Source organism: Anas platyrhynchos, chromosome 3 (genome assembly GCF_047663525.1).
Source record: "Anas platyrhynchos isolate ZD024472 breed Pekin duck chromosome 3, IASCAAS_PekinDuck_T2T, whole genome shotgun sequence".
Taxonomy (NCBI): Eukaryota; Metazoa; Chordata; class Aves; order Anseriformes; family Anatidae; genus Anas; species Anas platyrhynchos.
The window spans coordinates 42,999,582-43,021,077 of record NC_092589.1 but is presented as its reverse complement, the minus strand read 5'-3'; the positions used below and the strand labels follow the sequence as shown (position 1 = coordinate 43,021,077).

The 21,496-nt window shown below is 40.3% G+C and overlaps 1 long non-coding RNA gene across 4 annotated transcripts in view; it reads left to right on the top strand.

Moving 5' to 3' along the window:
* LOC110351925 (uncharacterized) overlaps nucleotides 1-21,496 on the top strand; it is a 225,158-nt gene that overhangs the window by 22,721 nt on the left and 180,941 nt on the right. The gene's annotated exons all lie outside the window — the stretch shown is intronic.

Here is a 21,496-nt window from a genome sequence, read left to right as displayed (position 1 = left end):
AGCCACCAGGGATTCACTTTTACTATGGTGAGAAGGCTCCCAATTCTCAGTACAGATGTGAGATGTCTACGCCCAATCTAAAAGAGTCCATCCCTTTGGACAATTAAAATTAGATTGTTAAAGTTAAATGCCTGGCTGGATCATTAACTTTATTTTGTAATAATAAAAGGATAGTGACAACTTCCAGTAAAAGAGTCAAATTATGTGTTATTCCTAACCTATGATTCCTATGGATTATGGGCAAAATCACAGCCAACACACAGCACAGTTCCCCCTTGGACAGATCTGGTTTAAAAATCACCGCTATGAAATAAACACAGGAGGCTCAGTCAAGTGAGCTCTAATCCAGTTTGGTTGAATGGCAGAGAGTTATTCCTGCACATAAACATTTCAAGTGTCGAGGGGCCTGAGGGGACGTCATGCTCTGACCTTGCCTAACCTGAGAGCAAACAGATGAAGATGGAGGAGTAGCTACGTTTGTGGCAATGGAAGAGCAGGAGCAGGGAAACAGTACAGCTCTAACATGGTTAAATCAGGCTGGGCTAATCAGGGCTGTCTGGGGGACTGAGACACAGCTTTGAGGCAGGGGGGTGGCAGGGGCAGCTTTCACTCCCCACAGCAAAGGGGAAAGTGTCTGCTAGATCTACCAAACTGAAGGAAGAGGAACTTCAGGATACCTCATCCAGTCAAATGGCAAAGTTGGTTGCTAAGCACATGTGAAAATTCTTGTCAGAATCTTGTTTTTCTGTTTTCCTGCTTATATCCCGTGGGTAATCAAGTACACTTGCATGCTTACAGGTTCTACAAGGGTTAATTCATTGGGACTACCTTGGGGATAGAAATATTTGGAAGCACTGGAATTCCAGTTTCTCCAAGTGTGAGTGGATGTTATCTGTTCATGTCTGACTGTGTCTTTGATATCTTCAGATGGAAGGTGGTGGTGACGCCCCAAGCCATTTCATGCCAGCCATATATCACCATTCTGGCACCAGTCCACCTTTGACATCTGACCTGAGTGCTATCAGTTGCAGTACGTTCAATTGCCTGCCAAAGTCAGCTTTCTCCTGCATGGAATGCCATTTCCTGCAGCTCCTGGCAGAACCCATGGGCCAGAAATCTCTCTAGCTCTCTCCTCAAGAATGTCTGTGAAATGCCTGCTTCCACCATGGAAGAGGCCCTCTTCACTCATGTGTAGCTTGCACTTCTGGGCTTATCTCAGCCTTGCACTGGGGACAGGATGGATAGGCCTCAGTGAATTTGCTTTTATTTCATCACCTCTCGCCCTGAGATGAGTTGAGTCCCAAAATTTGGTGGGGAGCTGGGAGTACCTGAGCTGCCAAGAGTCACCTGAAAGCTCTGCTCAAAGCTTCCATTGCTGAGAGCAGCAGCCAGGTGCTGGAGCCAGGAAAATAGCTCTACCTGCATTCACTTTGCATCTTCTATTTTTTTTTTTTTTTTTTTCCAGCAAAAAGGCAGAATGAGGGAGAAAACAAGATTAAAGCAAGCAAACAAACAAAAAAAAAAAAAAAAAAAAAAAAAAAAAAAGAAATGTTAAATAGTCAGCTCACCTCTGTGGGGTTTTTGACTATCTCCTCCAGCAGGGTCAATGTTCAGCAGGGATTTCAGGGATTTAATTCTGCCCCAATGAAAATAATACAAGTGTTTTTGTTTTGTTTTGTTTTTCTTCTCTCCAATGTTTTTTTTGTGTGAACTTCATCCAATCTACTACCCAAATCCAAATCATTTTGTGCACAATAAAACTGTGTGCTCAAGTTGAGTCTTAATGCTCTGCTTTTTTTTTTTTTTTTTTTTTTTTTATGGTTGCTCTTTTTCGTGTGATTTCTGAAGGCCTTAGCAAAAAACAAATTGAAACCCTTCTCCTTAAAAGTTTGTGGAGTAGATTCCCATGCAATCAATCAGCAGGCCTGCACTGTTAGTGCTGAGTACAAGCCTGGCCTGTGTGAGGCAACGTGCTCTCTCATGACTAAGGATGCCACAACAGTCTGCCTTGAAACTCCAAGAGCACCAAATTGTGAGAAAAAGCAATGTGGGAGTTCCCATTCTCACAATGATAGTGGTAGCTGAAAAGTTCATTTTGCCAATGGGGTTCCTGGTTAAATGCAAACAGCAGCATGTGGATGCAGAATGTGGAGCTTGTGATCCCTGACTAGGTTTTATAACATCTACTAAGTCTTATTTGGAAAGGCTCACAATATAACCTTTCCCCGTTCATACCACCTGGACCACTGGATTTTTTGTTTTTCATTTTAAAGTTAATTATTCACTATATATATATATATATATATATATATTTCTTTTCAAAATTGCAGAATTGCCCTTTTCTTGTTCATACTGAGGAATATAAAGACATAAGGCAAAACTTTACATTTTTTTCCAGCTCTCATTATTTAATGCAAGCAGTTTTGCCCATCAGAGAACAACACTTCCACTGAGGACCTGTAACTGAGTTCTGATTTTGCTTTTAAGCCATATTTCATCTAATATTGGGACCACATTTCCCTGCTTGTCTATAGTTAGAGTTCATAAAGAAGAAAGACTGAGCCTTTCTTGCTGACAGAGTACTTTGGAAACTTGGGTTTTGAGGTTAATAGTTTTAATGTTCTGATCCCATGAAAGAAAATAGGTAATTAGGACATTTTTACAGGGGAAAGATGGCAAGGGGGGGATGAGAGAGGTCCAGCTCTCAGCCTGACAACGGTAGTCTCTTGAAAGTGGAACTGTGGTGGGCAGTTTCAGCGTGGTGATTTGTTTGATCTGCTATAAAATCCTCTATACCAGTGTGCAGCTACCACCCACTTATATTTATTATGCAGTTTTATTTTTGCTTGGTAATATTTTTCTTGTGTTTATTTTAAAAGGTCTACATTTTGTGGTGACAGTCTCCCATTTTGCAAATTAACTGCTAGCAGATGTTGCTGTGTGGTGTGAAGCACACACAGCAGCCTAAACCACCAGGCTCTGGATACTGGCTTAGGAAAGCTTTGTGTTTTTCGAGCAAGTTTCAGGAGTATCTGTGAAGTGCTTATATAGAATCTTATTCAGAAAATAAATTACTGTTGTTTTTGTAGCTTTTAGATGTTTTTAGTGTTTGGAATTACTGCTGAAACCTAACAAGTCCGTACTTTGGTTTAAGAAATAAAATATCATTTGAGCGGTGTTATTTAGGAAGGGATTAGCTGCTGGTACGCTATATACAGGCAAAGGCAGGTAAATCATACTTAGAGCTGCAGTGACCTTGTATTTTCCACTGTAAGATCCCAGCTACTGCTGCGCGTATCTCTGCTGAAGCTTAGCTTTTGGAGCTAAAATCTCCGTGTGAGCTGTGTGCTTCGAGCAGGCTATTTTTGAAACTATTCCTGAAAAAATGAGATCAATAAATATGGATTTGTGCGTTTCCCTTTGCAACAGGGGTATTTCAGTTCAGTTCAGCTGGGGCATTGACCTATTGACCTGTTGGTAGGGATGTGCTTTTTTTTTTTTTCTTTTTTTTTTTTTTCCTCCCTGCAATGGACAAAGCCTGCATTTCTGAGAAGCTGAGGTTGCATGTGTTGCAGAGATTGGTGAGGCAGGCAGCTCACCTGTCCAGGCCCCTTGCATATCGTGCTAGAGCTGCTCAGCCAGGTAACGCCAGGTGAGGTGTAAGTGCTTGCTGTTCTTCATGCCTCTCATGGGTAGGACAGGAGTTGGGGGGGAGGAAAAGGGTGTTACACTGCAGCAAATAACTCAACCTAGATATGGAGAGGTGCTTATAATTGTAGATAGGTATGAACAACTTTATGTAGTGCTGGTCAGTATAGTTTCACTGTCTAAATTGTTGCAGGGGTGCTCGGGAAGAAGCAGGGCTGTGGCTCCATCACTGAAGGCTTCTAAGATCTGTTTGTGCTTGCGTTTGTTAGGAATGACCCAGGTATAGTCGGCTCTGCACTAGACAGGGGAATGGGCTGGAAAACCTTCAAAGTTCCCTTTTAAATCTACCTTCACTGAGCCTTGCTGTGTTGCCTCCCTCGAAGAAATTGGGAAGTTACCCGGTTTTGCCCCATTAGAAACATCACTGTAGAAAAGCTGCCCACTAGATGTCACTGGTACTTCACTGAAATCAGACTCGAGGGGCCTTTTCTGGTGGGTGCTGAAGGAGGTGATGTGCAGGTGGGCAGCATCACTCTGCTTGCCCCCCTCACCTCTGCTCCTGTGCTGAGGCTTTCCCTGCCTCTCCACGGGCATTGCATGCTGGCCCTAGGCACTGAGCCATTCCTGGGCTCCCACGCAGTGGCTGATAGCTTGCATGAGCTTAGGACCCCCCCCAAAATGCTATGTTATACGGGAGGGTTTTGGAGAGCCTGTGGATGGGCAAAATGACACTATCACAATTTCCATTGCGCAAGCACATTAGTGCAAAATGTCACAATTGCTGTGAAAGCATTCCAGTGGTACTCTAGTTACTAGGATTGCCAAGGATTTTATTTTCTTATCTTCCAAAAGTAACAGCCAATTCAGCATTGTGTTCTCTCTAAAATAAATCTCCATGCTAAAGGGGGAATATGGAGACTCTTGCGTGATTTTTCCATTTAAAGAAAAAAAAAAAGCTGTAAGGAGGATCTGGTATGTTCAATACCCTTGTTAAAGAAGGGTTATCATAAAGGTGGCAGATAAACAGAAGCTGATCTTCCCCACTGTTTTTAATGCATACGTTGGACAAATTATATCTGCTTTATTTCACTTGACCTGCTAGAGGTCTCCCCAGTTAAATCACCTGTAGTTGGCCTATAGTTGACCCTTTGTTGACTTATTTAATCATCTGCCTAGTTTTCAGAACAGGTTATGAGCGTTCAGACTTAAATCAGTCCTTGAAAAGGTCCTGTCATTAGGCAGCAAGGCTCATACCTGATAATCTGCCCGTCACATAATATGAACACAGATGACAATCACTTACCTCTTTTATGTCATGATATAAGGCTGAAATTGCCTAAAATGAGGAAGAAAGCCATTATTTAATCAATGGAATTGCGTCAATTGAGTAAAATTTGTCTCTAGTGTAAACAAATGGAATGTCTTTGCGCTCTGTGAAAACAAGACTAAATTACTTGCAGATCTTGCAGATAGAAAAACATAGGAAGTAGACTTGTAGGCTGACACATTCAAGGTTTTGGAGTAGGCATTTAAAATAATTATCCAGATTATACTGGATTACTTAATATATTTTTTGCATCATGCATATGCACTTTTATTTCTGAAACAATAAAAACAGTATTTGTCTTTTTTTCAGTTGTTTGGTTACATGAGAAATGCATTAGGATGAAGTTTATTTATTACTAATAAAAGTACCAGTTAAACTGAAAATTAGCAAAAAATATTTTTGGAAGTGGGTTGAAGAAAAGTCATCAGTGTTACACAGTACAGGGAAATTTAGGTACATGTACCTAAAGAGCCTTTAGCTGAGACAAAGGTCTTTCATTAAGAGAAAAAGTTATTCTGAGTTTCTTCTTTGTAGCCTCATATTTATGTAAATAGCAAAACACAAAGAATTTAGCACTTTCTAGGCTCGTATATTTACCCAATTACCAAGTTTTCAGTACTGTTAACACTCAATGTGTAGTGGCTACCTCCTGCACAATCTGTATGTGGAAACAACAGAAGCTGCATAGGCTGCTGAGATATCAGTCTGCAGGCTTCTTACATATCCTTAAGTTTTCCACAGATCCAACTGGAAAAAAAAAACACAAAACAAACAAACAACAACAACACAACAACTTGAGCGTGTTAAAGACACACAGTTTGTAATCTGTAAATATCAGAATTACTAACTTTCTGCATTACTTTTTGTTTGCATTTTTGTACCTGGACCTAAGTGACCAGCTGGAACAGGATCAATCATGTGCTTGAGCTGGTATCTCTAGAATGCAAGATATGCCTACGTAAGTCTTTCATACCAACTCAGAAACTTGGATTGCTCTGCAGAGAAGTTCATAGGAAGAAGCTAGTCTGAGAACTGGGTATTTCATCAAATATAAAGTTCTTGTTGTGACCTTCTGGAGATAATGTTGGATGATTGAAAGAAACCATGTGGGAGAGGCAATAAACCTGGGGTTTAACTTGTAGGTTTTGATTCAAGAGACTTCCAGGAAAGCCACTATAATCAATGAATGCCTGAAGAACTAGTCTGAAAGACATTTAATCAACTCAACACCCTGTAGAGCTGGTCCTTAACTGGGACTCGTGAGAGCTGACCGGCAAAAGGTAGAGGGGCAGGCAGAATTTAAGTAGCAAAGATCATAGAAAAGGCATAGTAAATATGTACTGCATTAGCCCTCACCTTCCTCTTTGAGTTGTCTAGAGAGTTGTGGTTATGCAGGGTAGGGTCCACAACAGGGAAAGAGCTGTATGCTGTAAGAGTCCTCGCCTCATGTCTATTGTGTGCTCTTCTGCCACTGTCTGTGCCAGGCTCTGACTTGAGGAAACCAGCTCCCTTGCTTTCATGCCAGCTGTGCTCAGGGGCTCCCAAAGGCACGTGGGTGTGATGTGTGACTGCTGTCCGTGCAAAGGTAGGACTACCTACCTACTACCTTCACCATCTGTCAAGCTACAGCATGTGGAAGAGGGCATTTGAAAGACGCTGGGCTGCAAGGATGCTACCTGCCTGTCAGACGGTTAATTGTGGTGAGGGAGCAATGGTTCTGGTGGTGTTTTCTTCTTGGACTTGTTTTCAGGAGGATAAAATAGGAAAGAAGTGACATCTTGGTAGATTTGAGGATTTGGAGTCAGAACTCTGGGTCCTGTCCTTGACCCTGCCAATACAGGAGCTGCAAATTGTAAACCAGAATTACAGAAGAAATGGGGACTTGCAGCCCCCAAGATGTGAGTTCTGGGTTTCTGACAACTCACAGAGCTTGTGCCAGGGGGGGCTTAAACATCTCCCCTTCATGTGCAATACTAGTTCTCATGCTTGCTGCCTGCATTCTGCAGGGGATATGAACTTGAAACTCCTTTGGTTTATTTGGATGTATGGCTTCTACAGCTCTCTGCCACATCTGTCTTCGCTACCAGCCCTAAAGTCTCCATCTGGCTAAACACAAGTCCGGGAGTTTGTTGTCACTGGGGTTTCTGTGTGGCTGTTTATCTGCAAGAGACAGAGTTCTTGTATTTCTAAGGTGGCAGCTTTAGCTGGATGCTGTTCCTCACCAAATCCCAGACTCCACAAGCAGCCAACTGCAGTGGGGCATTTCCCATTTTATACTGGTGGTGCAGAAAGGTGTCCTTTCTGCAGGCAGATTTTGTGGGAATGAGGAATGGTTTGTCCAGCTTAGAACAGAATGGAAGGGTATGGGTGTGGGGAGGCTCTGGGTAGGAGGAACTGTAAATCCCTGGGGTCGGTTAATATTCTTCTGGCTTTTGAGAAAGCAGCAGGAAGGTGACTGCCAGCTCCAGTTTCATTAGGGTGATGCTCTCTGGAACACCCTTGGCAGTTGGTTTCATTTACAGGTCAGTTTACTGATAAAGTTCACTTCCTTTAATTGGGAGGATGCTTTGGGTATCTGAATATGTTTATTCTGAAGTGCCTGACATAATAGCTGATAAAGAAAACATTATGCTAGATTAATATATAACTCAAACTTTTGACTTTTTTTTTTTTTTGAAATGCCTTTTAATTTCTCTCTTTTCCTTACTTCACTAATATATATATATATATATATATATATATGTAATAAATATATCTAATAGCTAATAGAGTGATATCTCTGTGTTTGTCTGAGAGTCTGATTCCTACCACTTCTTATTTAAAACTCTAGTATCTGGTTTCTCTTCTTTTGTGACTTAAGATAATTCGTTACCTTTTAACTGAATAAAAAAAATGCTCCTCATTGTTATGCTTTGCATAGTAAAGCATACTTAAGCAGCAAGGTAGAGAAATCTGCACCTTGAGAGAGTATCATGTTGTGCAGAGACTTCTGAGAGATTAGCTTTTGAAGAACCTCTTTGTTTTTATTCTGAATTTGATCCAGTCCTGGGGATTTCATTTTCTTCTCCAGATCATTATGTTTGCATGTTTTCTTATCAGAGGAAGAATAAGTTTAGGGCATGAGCCTGTAAATCTATTTTCACATAATTTATTCAGGGTCACACGGTAGTGGTGCCATTGAAGGGAAAGATGTTGTTTATCTTTTAGTTTTTCAATGATGTCTAGTTCTTGCAACGTGGTTTTCATCTTTAGAGCTCAGCACATTATTCTGTTTTCCCACACTGTGATCGGCAGGGATTGGAAGGTCTATCAATAAAATTCATATGTTTTTCTCTTTCTGCTTTGCTGTTCTTATTGCTTATATGTCTCCTTATTGTGTTGATCATCCAATGAAGTCAAGTTGCCTTTAGTAATGCACGATTGGAGTTTTGCTTGATAGCCTTAGTTGAACAGAGGAACAGAGATTTACCAGGTGAATTTTTTAAGTCATTTTGGTTTTCTCTTGAGTCAGCCCACCAGGTTGCTAATTATACTTTTGTTCGAAATAATGTTCTCTTCCATTTTCCATAAAGAAACATGAAGAGTTTATTGTTTCCCTGTTGTGCTCCCCTAGCAGTTGCTGAGGTTTGTGAATGACTGTTTCTATCACTTACGAGAATGCTATGGATACTTTGTGGGATTTATAGAAAAAAAAGTTTCTGGTTTCCTCCTCCTTCCTTCCATTAAAACTCTGAATATCCCAGGAGTGATTTCCGATGTGTTCAGAACCATAACCTGCAATAAATGATAGTGTGCTGCTGTGTAACACAGCCAGGTGCAGTGTAACCACAGGGAATCATGCCATGGATGCCACGCATGACACAGACTGCACGTGGTAAGGGCCGAAGCCATTGTGCTGTAGGACGAAGAGCTCCTTAAGCACTGGGAGCGATGTGGAGCTGCAGATTGACAATGGACTGCCACAGTGATGAAAGCAGAGAAGTTTGTCTTTTTAAAAATAAGCATTCTCCTCTGAAAGATTAATCCCATATAGGAAAATAGAGAGGAAAAATAAACTTGACCTCTTACTTAAAACCGAGGCAAGGACAAAGTCCAACTGTATCGTGTCACATATAAGGAGAATATAATGCCTCTGAGACATTTTGTTGCAAGAGAGGTGAAACCTCTGCTGTTTTCATGACAGCCCAATTCTGCATGCACAAGCTGAAGCCTTCTTCAGCTTTGAAGAGAGGAGGAAGAGGACCAAGGTCAGTTTTTAAAGTGGATTTGAAAGATGTGTCTAATTCATTTAGAAGCCCAAATATTATTAGGGGTTTAGGCATTAAGGAATCAGAAGTGTAGTGATCCTTTAAGGTCTACAGCTTCCATGTCCATCTCCCATGTCCATTTCCTGTTGATGTTGATGGGAAATGCACTCATATGAGACAAGCAATACACATGGCCTCCAAGGATGATTTTAGTTGTAATTTCCCAGGTCTTTGGATTCTTCTGAGGAACCTTCAGACAAAAAAGCAATGGTTTCCTTCAGGTTTCTAACAACAGCTGGTAGAAGTGTGGCTTTGTGCAGAGAATGCAATAAACTTCATGTACACCTATATTAAGCGTTCTCCTATAGCAGCAGCTTGGCTGAGTGCTGGTCTGTGCTTCTTGGCAAATCTGCTCACCATATCTCCATTCTCTGAATAGATCAGCTTTCTGTAGCCGCTCTGTAGTTAGGTTGTTTCCAGGTAAGCTTAGAGTAAAAAGCAGGATTGAATTGTAATGATAAAAAAGAAAGTGCTAAGGTGTTCTTGAGTGCTTGTACCGCTAAGTCATAAACTTGGTTTTAGTAGGCTCCAAAGACGGAGAACTTTTGGTCTACTGGATCAGAAGCTTCTATGTTTCAGTTCTATGTTTCAGTTAATGCCGTAACCCCTAAACAGTTGATCTGGAATAACATGGGTGGTAATCAGAGTTGAAAAAAATACCCATAGGCCACTACAAACAGTTGAAAATAATACAGCCACCTGACACTTCTCTGCTGCATCGAAGCTAGGTTGCTGGTATACCGGGAACCGCTCTGTCATAGTCATAGAATGTCCTGAGTTGGAAGGGACCCACAAGGATCATTGAGTCCAAATCCTGGCTCCACACAGGACCACCCAAAAATCAGACCGTGCATCTGAGAGTGTTGTCCGAATGGTTCTTGAACTCCAGCAGGCTCAGTGCTGTGACCACTTCCCTGGGGAGCCTGTCCCAGTGCCCGACCACCCTTTGGGTGAATAACCTTTCCCTACCACCCAGCCTGAACCTCCCCTGACCCTGTTTGTATTTCATTCAGATAAACATGGAATTGTCCAGCTGTTCCTCTTGTCTGCTCTGCCTGATTTCTACACCAAGAGATATTTACAAACCCACACCACAGGAGGAAATTTTCCACTCCTACTTAGTTCCTGGGTGCTCCAGGGTGAGTTAGGTAGTAGTATCTAAACAGGTGGGAATCCATAGGACCATCTTCATTAAATGCATATTTTATTGCATTTTAAACGGTGATTAATGGAGAGTCTGAAAATAAAGTAGAGAATACGTAACAGTTGGATTCCTTGTGAACCAGAGGAAATTCATCAAAATCTGCTTTACAACTTTTTTACAGTCTGCTTTACAGTTCCTTACCCATTGTGCAGAAGTGCAAGTTCCAACTTCTTTCAAACTCCTTGCCAAGAGAGCAAAATATTGTTTTAACTTTATTTTCTTCTTCATATTTTCACTCTCTGATTAGTCCTCTTGTTTCTGTATGAATAAATGTCTGCATGTCCATCCACAAACACTTTGTGTTGTGCTTCATCCAACAAACAGATGCTGTTTAATTTCTTCTGGTCTCTTTTTTTCTGATTAACCTCTTCATTGTCTATATTGTTATAGACACAATTCAACATTTTTCACTTTATGTTCTTTTAAGAATAGAATAAGGATGATGATTTATTGTTTGTATGATGTTAGGCCTAAAAACCCTTGCATGGACTCTTACTCACTTGCTTTAGGATTTGTATAAAACCAGAACAAAGGCAATGTGTTTGTGTTGTGTACTTTTTAACTGGTTATTTTAGAAATGCAAGAATTCATCTTAACTGTGAGCCATTTTTTTTTTCTGTTCTCTGTAGGCTAACTCTATTAACTCTATACCAGGATTAAAAAATATGACCAATTTAACAGTATATGCTCATTATTCTGTCCTTGATAACTTCAGTGATTAGAAATAATGAAATGAGAGCCTTCCTATTAGAGATGTTGCCTTTCAAAAGGATAACTCGATAATTAATTTTTCCTGAGAAGGATGCTATCTTAGTTATTTTCCTTGTAGGAAATTCTGATTCATCAAAGCCTGGTGTAGTACTTAGGTAAGTTCAGGTTTCACAGAAAAATGAAAGACTAGACAATAGGATTTCACAACAAGATTTTATAGTGCCTTAATATAACTTCAGCCAATTTAGCAAATATTATTTTACTTATTCTTCGCATCTAGATTTCTAAAGCATACTTCATTTTTAGTCTAACTTGTTTCTTACAGTTCATGCTTGTGTATAACTTTCTAGTTATTTGGAAGTGTTTTTTACTGATGGTCTTTATGCTGAGAAATAAAAGAAATACTAGAAGACAGCAGAGCTCCTGGAGAGCCATCTTGCTTGTATAGCTGCTGCATCCCTGGGTATCTGCCACTGCCTCCAGGGAGTGGGATGCAATGAAACAGTAGACGCTCCTTTGAGGGATTCTCACTGAGTTGTTGACAAGTTCTTCATGGGCTGTGGACAATATACCACTATGCACTTGTGTCGCACCACAGGGCCTCCCATTGACGCTTATCCTTTTCATTTGGCCTCTGACCTCTGCTGCTTGCCACTTAGCGAAGCGGCAGTTCAGAAAAGAAAGCGAGTCAGGCCGAAGTAGCTTTCATGTACCTTGCATAGCCTAGCTTGCACTTCTTGCTATTTTTCAAGTTGCTACTAACTAGTACAGATCCTGTGTATTTTTCCATTTGAAATGAAGCCCATTCTTGAGTATAAATGGACAAAACAGCTCTGCTGTTACCCAGATGTGTGAATTTTGACTCTGACATCATTATCTTCTCTTTTTATTTTTTTATTTTTTTTATCAGAAGTAATCCAGAACCAACCCCAGAGAATTAAAAAATGTACAAATGTGAATTTACAGGTTTGGTCCCTGTGCGATTTCTGTCTTTCACACGTGTTAGTGATCTGTACTCAGGCTTACTGAGCTGAAAGTGAAATGCCATGTCTAAATAGAGTTTAGACAGTCCATGCAAGAATTATTTTTGAATCTGAATATCTCTTTCATTTGGATAATTAAAACACTATCTTACATTTTTTTGTTGTATAGATGCCAATCTTTTACATTTGAAACAGAAATAATTGCATTACTCTGGATCTGTGACTGGGGAGCTACAGCACCCCATCTCTTGCAATGATACCAGTGATTACTTCAGTGGGGCTTCCAAGTCTGTTAATTGAATAACTGGATTACAGAAATGTTGAAAAGCTTCTTTGACCAGGATTCTGTTGTGTCAAGGTGTTGTAAAAAAATCAGAATGAAAAATTATCTGTCATGACACGTGGGTTGGGAAATAACAACCTTCTTCCATTCCTGTGCTTGATCCCTGGTAGTGGTTGAATGGTGTTCCCCCCACCCCACTCTTTTCTCCTTCCACTGTTTTTGGAAGAGGTCATCAAATCAGAGGGTAGAGCTAGAGGGAGGGAAGATGATGGTGCTTTAGAGATCTAAAGGGTTGATTTTTTATTTTTTTTTCCCTTCAGCATGTAGTATCAATGTAATTCAGCACCTTTCAAATGACAACTATAGATGTGTGTTGATTACAGCCAGACAAGAAGCTGGCCTACAGGTCCACTCTTCTAGACCTACAAAGGTAGAGTAAGGACCCTTTGCCTTTAAGAATTAGCAGCTTTCCCACTTTGTTGACAGATAAATTGAAAAGATTCAGTAAAAATGAAATTAGCCGGGACATGTAGGAAGGATAGCTGGAAAGGCAAAGCAAAAGTTTAAAAAAAAAAAAAAAAAAAAAAAATTGGCAGTACTCTTTTACAAAACAAAACTTTGAAAATATGCTCAAGAGTTTTATAAGCGTAGCTTTTACTGAAAGTCAGTGGGATTTGTACTCTAAAACCCATGTAGACTTTTGAGTGTTTTGTTTATTGTTTATACTTCAGTTCAGCTAAAACAAAATGTACTGACAGTGTTTAGTATAGATGTTGAAGATGCAGAACTATTGACTGGAAAGTGACTAATTCAGCTTTAAAGATGTTTACTTAGCAAGTCTTCAGTGTTGATCAGAGGTTTCATAGCTTTAGTTGTGTTTTGCATAGTGCTGCTGAAACCAGAGTATTACGTAAGAAACTGTTATTTATTTATTTATTTTCATTCAAGAAAGAAAAGATTCTGACCATTATCTGGCTGGAGATGTTCATGATTTAAAAAACAATCAAATCTGAGGGTAGAGAAATGTCTGATCTGAGATTATTATTATTACTATTATTATTAAAAAAAATTTGCTTTTGGCAGGAGTATTACCAAAAGTGACAATTCAATTAAAAGTTTCTCAGTAACAATTAAACATCAAGCCACTAATGGTGAAAGGAAGCCGCTGGATATCCCAACAATTTAAGTTAATGCAGTAATTAAGTTATCTTCATTTGCTCCTTTGTTCTGTTAGGATATAAATAGTGGAGTGCTGAGTGGTTAATCCTTTTCTGTGCCTCTCAATGAACTAAGAAGGTGGTCTTTGCTTAAGACAGACAGACAATGATCAGACTATGAAGGTGGTCAGTTGTAACTTTATTCACACTGATGATCAGTGGATGCCAAGTGTTTGCAGGATTGGGGCCAATATTTATAACTTCAATCTACTGCATACCTTTTTCTATTTCTTGATTCTTAACAGGTGTTCTCCCCCTGCCCGGTGCTCTGCAGACTGTGAAAGCAATTGAAAGTATTATTGTTAGACACTAAATACATCATGAAGATTAACTTGATAAATGATCAATTTTGCCTTCATGCTTGAAATTTAAGTCAATTGTCTGGATGAAATGTGTAAATCCCTGTATAACCGGCATTTATCTCTTTCCAGACTTCTCAGTGCTCTGCACAAGATGAAAGCAAACAAGTGGATAATCTTTTCTGGAAGGTGATTCAGTATTTTTACTCCACTAGGAATAATTTCCTGAGGTGTGGTGGCCAGCTGTGTGCATGCAGTGTGCGTAAACAAGATGGCACACAGGTACTTTGAGTGTTACCACGGGTGAAGTTGTGAGTAGCCTAGGATCTGACGGACATTCCAGATAGAAAATTATTTTCCCAGCATCAAGGTTCTACAGGTCCTATCTTTGCACTTGGAGTTTACTCCTGACAAGAATGATGGAAGTATTTATTGCTCTCGATAGCCTGTAGGAATTTTTCTTTGTATACTTTAGTGTATATATACTCTTTTGGATATATACTTTCTCTCCTGACCCTGGCTTATCTCCTTCTTTTACTTTTTTTTTCCTTCCTCTTTTTTTTTCTTTTTTTTTTTTTTTTTTTTTTTTTCCCCCAGATAGGTTGTACTTTTTCAAAGCTCAGTATTTGCTTATGTTCCTAAGTGGTACAGCTGAAGGGTTACAGGTTGGTTATCAAAGTGCCTTTAAAAAGGGAATTGTCAGAAGTTAACGTGTATGAGCAATATGTCTTTACATAGCAATTTTCATGGGTTATCAGAGCAAAATATGACTTGCTTTGACCGTGGTACCATCATAAGTTCTTACCTTGAAGAATTCAACCTCCTACATTTACAACCTATTCAGAGTCCCTTTGGAGGTTTTAAACACAGCATGGTAGGAAGTTGGTTAACAGCAAATAAACCTGTGTGCTGACCTGCCCATGTGCTAATAATAAGTCATGAGTCTGCTTTTTAAGAAACTCTGTCACAAATGGTGGTTGAAAAAATAAATGAACGACTGAATTCCTACAGATAAGACCATCCAGATGGGACTGCTGGGGGATAGGTTAATGAGTTGGCCTCTCAGCCTTGACGGTGTTCCTTCAAAAAAGGGGCACATGTTGTTCAGACAAGCCCATGGCCTCCCTTTTCCAAAGGTGAAATTTACCATGGAGAGAAGGGCCAGTGAAAGGTCTCTGCCTCAGGCTTGCATGGGGCTTGACTGCCAGATAAGGTTTTGTGCTATCAAACCTAATTTTTAGGGAGTAAACTAGCCCTTTTGGTGAGTTTCTGAACAGCAACCAAGCCTTGGCATGAAACTTTTGTGTAAGCTCTTCTATATACTCCTGTTTCTTAAAGATGTGCAGAGGCCTGCATTTATGGGTTAGGTAGGGGATATGTGATTATCTTGCTTTTGCCTTTTAATGAATGTTCATAAAGGCTCTATGTGTGGGAAATTGGCCATTATTTTTTTGCAAGAATTGGATGGCTTTAATTTCTAGCTTTGTTTTTTTGTTATATCACTATAGTAATTAGTTCCACTTTTCCATAATACTAATCAGTTCAGCATTTTCTGAAAGGACTTTCTGTACTGCAGAAATTACTTCCATTTGCATGGAATGTTGGATTTGCTTAAAATAAGAAATGACGTTTTTGGCCAGTAGATGCATTAGATATTAGGTACCTATGTTTTTTGGGGGAGATGTGGCAAAAGAATAACACCAATAAAAACAACAATCTGTAGGTATTATCTGCATTGCAACAGCATTTCAGATTCTGGCAGTATGTGGTGGTATATGGTTTATGCTCTGAACAAAAACATAACGTGGATAACATGAACTGAACTCCTTGATTCTGGGAGTTGCTTCCTCTTTTGGCTGATGGACAATTTACAGGGTTAGTTCCATGATTTCTAGTGTCTCAAGAGTGCATTAGAGTTTCACAGCAGGAGATTTGTAAAAGGGAAAGGAATGGTGTACAGGGAATTAAAAGGTCTGTAAAACTAGAGGCACTCTCTCCTGTGAGGAGTGATCTTGTCTAAATCAATAAACGTCCATGGTCTGTGTTTTTCAGCTGTGATTATTAGGACTGCGTGTTCAGTCAGTGAATTCTGAACAGAGCCAATATTGGCTTAATAACACCAAAAGATGTATTTACAGTTATTTGTCCAAATTCTGAATAACTCTTCCTTTTGTTCTCTGTCCTTTGCTATTCCCAAACTATAATGCAAACACATTTTGGCTCAGAAGTCAGTGAAATATTTCTAGGGATGCTTAACTGCAGGCATACAACTACTCCAGTTAACATTTCTAAAACTTTCTACAGGCTTAAAGGTAGGCACATCTTTGGATGGTTTGCTGACTCCAAGACTCATTTTTTCTTAAGTACTGGGAGAAGAGAACATTATATTTAATGACTGTGGCATGTGCAATAAAAGATGTTCTTGGATAAAGAACATTATTATATGCCATTCATTTTGCATTTTTCTTTATTCACCATTACCTGGTCCCCTGCTGAACTGTTTGTCTTGGAACAAAAAACAATAAAGGAGTATCAAAGGTGCACCCTGATATAACAAGTAGTCAAAGGCAATGACTGAGCAAAAAAATCTTTAAAGTCCAAGATTTATTTTGCAGAAATACTATGTAAACATTTGGAAAAATGGAATATAGCTAAAAAACTAGGAAGCAGGAAAGAAAGGGCTATGCGTATGTTTTCACTGAAAAAGGGTATTTTTTACAGCAACGTAACTGGTGCCTGCTAAATCTTACTCTGCAAAGTCCTACACACATTGCAGGTTTCTACCACGCAGTACCTAGGTAGGGTTGTCTCTCTTCCATTCAGCAGTGACTGACATTATCTACTCTGATCTCTTAGGCTATAGAGCTTAGATTCTTCTAAGTGGGAAAACTAACATTTAATAATGTAAAGTTAAGAAACTATCACAGCAGAAAAAGAGTAATATTGGTCATGTAGTGAAAACCTATGTTCATTTATGATGGTTACTTAAAGCTGTTCTAATTCCAGGGTAGCAGCTAGGGAAATGAAATTTATAGGTATTAGACAAAGACACAGTTACAGCTGTGTACTTAAAAGTAAGAACATGAAACAGAAAACCAACTAGCTGGTTATGAGAAGGACATGTTGTTTATGAGCTGTTCAGTTACATTTTCTGCTGATCCATCTGCTTGTGGAAATCCTTTGCCATCCCTTGAAGACTAAAATATCATTCTGAAGATAGAAGTAGGATTCGAGTAGTACCATTCTCCCTAGATATCTTCTGATGAGGTGTCAGCTTCCTTTTGGCTGAGTCTGGAGGATAGATAAGGGACTGTGGTTACAGGCACAAAGGGCTTTTATGACAAGGTGAGAAAGAGAAAGTTTCAGATTAGCAGGAATTTGTATCTTTACTATGCTTTTAACTTCAGTTTCAAATCTTAAAACAGATTTTCACTGGTATGTGAACTCAGTGAACTCATGTCCTATTGCGTTTTAATTTCATCACGCTGACTCTCTGACTTCAAAGCCTGCTCCAAGTCTAGAGAGAAGTTTACAATCCACTTGATTTGGCTACAGAAACATGGGTTTGTTGTGTGCATTCACCAAACAGAGAAAGCTCTTGAAAGAGATCAACAAAGGATAAAAAAAGGCTGCTATATATTTCTAAAGATTCATAGTATTTTTACCTGGATAATAAATAATCTTATCTAGGTGTTCACTAATACTAATATTTAAGGAAACAAATAGAAACCTCAGCAGTAGGTGTTTAAACTAACTGAAAATAAAATTAAGTAAATTATTAAAACACCCAAAAAAAAAAACCCTACAGGAGGTATTTCTTTCCTCTCCCTCTCTCTCTCCCATCATTGTCTTATTCTCTTATTTTGCTCATCTAGAAAGGCTTTAGATTTGCAAATCTCTTTTCTGCAAATTCAAATTTTGGCGCTCTAAAATTGTGACTTGTCAAAGTTCATGCTAAGTATGAGGATATATCACATTTCATAAGTTTGTTAAGACTCTCCATCAGTTCAGATGGAAATCTAATAAGTGCAGTGGTATCTCACCACTTAGGAATCATGCTTAGCAGTTTGTGTGGCCGTCCTTTGAGATAAAAGTCAGTGGTGTGTGAATTCAATGTTCACATACACAAAACTTTCCATATCACTCCCAAATTCATGTGTTTTAGGTGTACCCATATTTGTTATGTTGCTTCAGGGAGTGTCAACTGTACTTTAACTGTGGGAAAATGAGATCAGAAAGAAATAGTATTTAATTCATTGGAAAAGGATAGATAGGGTGGATCTGGTGACAGGTCAGGAGGGTTGATTTCACATTCCCTTTTCTGTGGATTGTTGAAAGAATCCACGTAGACTAAAGAAATGATGTGGTAACTATCACAGTACGGCATGGAGATGGCAGTGCAGAAATCAACAAAGAATACTAAGGATAGGATCTCAGTTTGCTGTCTGAGCATTCCTCAGAAGTGGTAAGAAACTCAGGTTTCTTCACTAGAAACTGGATGGCTCTGAATATACAACTTGATTCAGGCAATAAGCCGGGTGCGAATATCCTTGTTGTGCTTCGTCAGATCTCTGCATTCTCATTTACAGTGGGGCTCTCTGTACTACAATGATTTGGCCATTAGTGCTTTGGGACAACTACAACTGGGCAAGTGGTGGCCAGTACTAGACCTACCTGCAACTCAGTTCTGGATATGCGTATAAGGCCACAGGCCCGTCTCTGTGAGAATCTGTGAAGGTAAATGAGGAGTCCAGTGCTGAAAAATGCCACTTCTTTTTGTAACCCAAGGAAACTGTAGGGTACTCAAAAGTTTGTTGGAACAGGGCATTTAGAAGCATAAAAATAGATGTAGTACCTAAATTTCATATCTTAAAATCATAGAATGGCTTGGGTTGGAAGGGACCTTAAAGATCACCTGGTTCCACCCCCCTGCCATGGGCAGGGACACCTCTCACCAGAGTATGTTGCCCAAAGCCACATCCAGCCTGGCCTAGAGCACCTCCAGGGTTGGGGCATCCACAGCTTCTCTGGGCTGCCTGTGCCAGTGCCTCACCACCCTCTGAGTGAAGAACTTCCTCCTAACCTCTAATCTAATATCCCCTCTTTTAATTTAAAACCATTCTCTCTTGTCCTGTCATTATCTGCTTGAGTAAAAAGTTGCTGTCTCTTTTATAACACTCCCCCCCCCCCCCCCCCCCCCAAGTACTGAACAGCTGCAATAAGGTCACTCCGGAGCCTTTTCTTCAGGCTGAACATCCCCAGCTCTCAGCTTGTCTCCATAGGAGAGGTGCTGCAGCCCTCTGATCATCTTCGTGGCCCTCCCTGGACCCTCTCTAACAGCCCCACACACTTCTTGTGGTGGGGGCCCCAGACCTGGACGCAGCACTCCAGGAGGGGCCTCAGAGGGCAGAGCAGAGGGGGGCTATCACCCCCCGTTGACCTGCTGGCCACCTCTCTTTTGATACAGGGGCTTACTTGGAAAGTCCTTACTTGGGCAAAGCAAATACCAACTTCTTGGGAGTTTTGCATGATGTAAAGGCTTGCTGATAGGCCTGTGGCTATTTTTTTGTTTGCTCAAAATCAGTTTGTTTATTTCTGCTACATCTTAGTGTAGATTGTTATCATTCAATGGTAGGTGATTATATAAACAGTCCTAGGGTGGTATAAAATCGCAGTTACATCAAGAATCTGGCTCTGGGTGTTCACTTGCATTATCTTAATTTCTCAAACTTTTGCTTTTCTGTATATTACATGAAAGTCTCTCATATCTGTGCGAGGAGATTTATTTGGCAGTAAAAATGCCCACTTAAATTGAAAGTTCCGTTATTTACTTTATAGAAGTGAATAGCTTTCAATAAATCAGTCTACTTTTGCTTTCCTATTATTATTTATTGTTTATATTACAGTAACAGACATATCTCCTGTAAAGCCTTTCAGCTTTCATCTGCAAAAGGGAGGAAAACTTGACGTCAAAGCACAACTGAAGGGAAGGTGCAGCTGGACTTCTGAATTACTCCCCACTGCTGGGCAAGTGGCAACTCTCTCTGTTATCACTCAGCATTAGAAATAAGCCATCGTTCACTTGCTTTCTGAGGCAAGAATTATAGCCCCCTTAAAGGGGTGCTCAGGGCCTAGAGGAGGAGGACAACAGTCTTTGAGAGAGACACGTGGCTGCTGCCACAGTTCAAGAGAATGGCAGCAAGCAGACTGCGTGCTGCAGTAAAAGTGCTGTGTAAACCTCTGAGACAGTTAAGAATACCATGTGCAAAAATCCAGAAGCTCATCTGTAACCCTAGACACCTACATGTTTTAAAAGCATGACTCTAAGTGTCTTCTGGCAGGAGGATTTAAGTCCTTGGCCACAGCTGTGTACCCTGACACTCAGAGTGGCGTGGCTTGGTGCAGAATGGGGGATCACATGCACTTTGTTGTTCTTTGGTGATTTTCCATCAGATTAAGCATTGCAAACTCTCATCACTGGTATATACGATGTGAAGAAACTCTTTCTACTTAATTTCACATTCTCTTTTTGGTGGGATGTAAATTACTTTTAGTTTGCATGCCTACTGATTTCTACATTGGAGATAGTGACTCTGCTTACAGAAATCTACTATCCAATTTAAGTGCATTATTATTTAACCCTGTTGATGACTTCTTGGGACTTCATCCCAGGGACTTCTGGAGGTGTTTCACCTCTTTGTTTCGCCTCCTTACTGCTTGTACTGCTGAAAATCCTGTTCAAGCACCCCAGTGACTGAAAGAAGCCGACTAAATATTTTCTAAGGAAGAGCAGGACAAGTCTGTACAACTCGTTGCAAAATGTACTCATCTGCTGGTGTGCTGTGGTGCAGCATGCTCTCTGTGTCATGCAGCAAGAATCCCCAGTCTGTCCCTGTAGCTTTTCCTGATGTTGAAACTACTTTCAACCCTGATGTTATTTCTGTCTTTATTTTTGGCAGCAGGGTGAGCAAGTCTAAGTTTTGAAAGGCAGGGAATGAGAGAGATAGAGAACTGCTTGGTGAAGGGGTCAGAAAGGACAGGCTAGCTGAGAGTGGTTGGGACTGTTAATGCATTCCTCTTCCCTCTCCTCATGGGGCAGAGGAAGGCGAAATCCTACGTGGAGCCCAGAGACCCCTTCCTCACGCTTTCATCTCACCCACCCTATAAGCTTTGTGTCAAAGCCAGCCTCTTCCTGCTGGAGGATGACTGGATATGATTCCTTTCAGAGGCTGTCAGCGCTTCTCCCCTAACTGCCCTGTGGAGATGCCGTTGAGTGACATGAAACACTTTTCCTCCTGACAGGATTAGCGAGCCATCTCTCCATGCTGCCCAGCTTCCCCCTCTGCCTCCACCTGCACTCATTACATGGCCAAAACTGGGGTCTTGGATACCGAAATAGCATCGTGTCACTTCTCCCATGTTTGCTACTGAGGAACTGTAATTAGAGGAAACTTTCACTCTTCAAACAGAAAATTAACCCATTATTGGAACAAGAATGGAAATTGTTTTATCTATGT